The sequence below is a fragment of the Atractosteus spatula genome, chromosome 5 (genome assembly GCF_055471065.1).
Source record: "Atractosteus spatula isolate fAtrSpa1 chromosome 5, fAtrSpa1.hap1, whole genome shotgun sequence".
Classification (NCBI taxonomy): Eukaryota; Metazoa; Chordata; class Actinopteri; order Semionotiformes; family Lepisosteidae; genus Atractosteus; species Atractosteus spatula.
Window position 1 is genome coordinate 29,454,813 of NC_142710.1, and position 3,298 is coordinate 29,458,110.

Below are 3,298 nucleotides of genomic sequence, written 5' to 3' on the forward strand. Positions count from 1 at the left end.
TTCAGCACTTTTTAGAGAATTGCAGTTTTGAAACCAATTCTTCCCTTCCAGTTCAAATTTTGAAGATTTTGTAACAATAACTAAGGCTACAATCTAATACTGAGATTGTAGTACTCAATATATCTTTTATGGTAACTACTGTTTCACTTCTTTATATTTATAGTATAGCTTTTATACACAGCATTTCCAAAAAGCTTTTCCCAAATATTTTCAACAGCATCTAAAAGAAACCATTGGCCGTTTTCATACTTTACTTTCAGTCAGAATAAAACTGCCTTTTGATTATCAGTAAGAGGAAGGAATGATCTTTTTAATCGTCATTTCTATTTTCATTTGACAGACAGCATAATAAAGGCTACAGTCTAATATATCAAGTTTTAAAATAAGAATGTAGGTTGCAGCATAATTTTAATGCAGAAATTAAGCAAAATACAGCAATGATAGAAAGGCAAGTGTAGCAAGAAGCATGTAGAAGAATCAAAGTGCTATTGAACTACTATTCTTTTAAAGGTTTATCCAATTTGAATGGACAGGTTTCACAATACACAATAATACAACAAATACACACTGAGAAAAAACATCAGTTTGTGCGAGTTCAGAAAAATGTCAATCAAATGCCTTCTTTTTGTAACAGTTTTCACTTGGTGCCGCTGAATAAAAAAAAACTTAGATATGAAGTCCAGCAGGGAAGAGCTCTTGAAACAGGTACGTGTCAATGCTCAGTGGTGCTGACATCTCATTAATCAGGTTTAGGTTACAGATGCCATTCCTTTACCTCTACTTTTCATATTTCTGTCAGATAAATACATTTCTTCTAAACCAGTGTTCCTAACTCAGGTCCTGGGGGACTGTTGGATTTCATGCCAGTTGAACTAAATCTACACAGTGCAAAACTGAAACAGTGTAAACTGAAAGCCAAATATATACTAATACAATTTAATTTCATAGTTAAGTTGAATTTAATTACCTTCTTACTGTGTGCTTAAAGATCAGGAGGCTTCTGAATTATATAGATGATGGTGAACTTGCACAAACCATTTCATTGCATCATCTTAGCTTTCCACAGCAAAAATCCACTTTTCTAATCATGGCTATTAATGCCCATCTTTCATTTTAGGAGCATTGCTTGGTTACATCCCTTCCTGTCTTGTCTTGTCTTTGCCCACAGCAGGCAAACTAATCTGGATGATAAAAAAACAAAAATACACAACTACTGTATTGCTCCACCCGCTTCGCACTTAACTTCAACTTCAACATGCTTAAAACTGAGCAGCTAGAGGATCGGCTAGGTGTCGTTATGATGAACATACTGTATAGATTCTGTCTTGTTACTGTATCTCTGTACTGCCTTGCTGTTAATCTATGTGCAGACTTCAGAATACCCCTCTTGAGCTTCTAGCTGCAGATGTAGGTTCTCCGACTCCAGTCTCCTGCTTGTCCCCTAAACAAGACTATGGAGCGTGCGTGTTGAGATGAGATCTTCTCCAGCAGTGTACCTGAGGCACACCTTCCACTGTAAACGGGAATACTTAACAGACAGAGACAATTCAAATCTAATTTTTAAACCTGTTTATACCGACTTTCTTTGGAGTGTAGGATGCGTATTGTCTTTTTTTGTCCCAGTTATTTGTAAAGTTGTTTGGGAATTGCAAGATTCTTTAAAAAAAATAATAAAAGATTGAAACGGTGCAGGGTACTGAAGCTTTAAGAGTCAATAGACTGTAAAAAAGAATGGATTTGGGAACAGAAAAGAAATGAGCCATTTTTGTTTAAAAAACAATGCAAAATTAAGTTACTGAAACTACCTTATTACGCAGCTAATACAGCGAATACAAATATCTAGCTCTAAACCATGATTAACCTCATTTTGTGCCAGCAGTACACAATTAATTTGCATAGAATTTGCTTTGAAGAGTAGCATATTGTCGTGCTTACAAAGAACACAGCAGATCTAGTTTCCACACTCTCCTCATTTGCCTGGATGTGGATTCAAGATGAGCCATTTTGCATGTCTTGGGGTAATTTGCAAAACTAGAAACAAGAGCTTTTGAAAAGGCTAGAGAAATTTACCGCAGTATTATTCCGGCCGTTATGTACAGTACCTCTAACTTCCTTGTTGGAGGAAAATTATAATCTCTTTGAAGACTAATGTATTCCTCTTACTTTCCTTTTCAATTCATGGCTACAATGTAAATATCTAATTTATAAGTAAAAGATTAAAATTTTAACCCTTACCAAAAAGTTCAAGGAAACCTACGTTTTCCTTTACCTTTACCCAAGTTTTAATTTGTAATTTAAATTGAAAAGATAGATTCTAGAGAACAGACAAGAGTATTGGTCTTCATAATTGACCCACTACACTTCAAGAAGACACTGAGGGATATGTTTATCACAGGCATTAATCTCAAAACATCAGATGCTAACTGCCACAAGTCATGCTGCAGTGCACGTACAAGCAAATCAAACTTGACACCCAAGTAAAACTATAATGAGCATAATTAATTAGTGAATGACGCAGCATTTAAAACACACAAAACATTAAATCTCAGATGTTTAGGTACCATCCTAACTGTTAAACAAGTACAGACAGTTTTGCTGCATACTAAAGAAACACGACCTTGGACAATTAAGCAACAATATAATAGTTTCAAGGCCAAATTCCAGACAAGCAAACCTGAACTTGTACACAGCTGCTAGATATCTTTGTTATGTCATCCATACAACATCAGTGTTACATCACACGCTTTCCAATGAAAGTGTAGAGGATAAGTTGCTCTCCTTCAGACAATGAATGAAATTAACAAGATGGCAATTTGTAAACTCTCATGTTACAACACATGTAGCATACAGTATATTGACTTAGAGACACAGTTTCCAACCAAATGCGATGGTTTACAGCTTAAACCAACACCATACCTTCGTATGGGGACTGAAGACTAATACACCTCTGATCCAGCTGAAATAGAAATAGATCTGCTGATGGGAATTTTATCCATTGCAGAAGATGCAGTTTACAGAGTTTATGAAGGCAGACAGGGAACCCCAAGCAGCAATACCTGTGAGAGACAGTATATTCTAAACAATCTCAATCAATTTATCAATTTAGTTGTACAATAATTCAGGAAAAATTGGCAAGAACTCATAGTAGATATGATAGCTGTCTGAACAGGAAGGCCACAGAGATGCTGGTCCATGTTTTGAAGTTGTCTTGATAATCGTAACTACAGTATTTGCTGGTTTGCCTAACAAAATAAAAAGGCTTCGGCTTGTTCGGAATGCCTATCTCATCACATCGCCT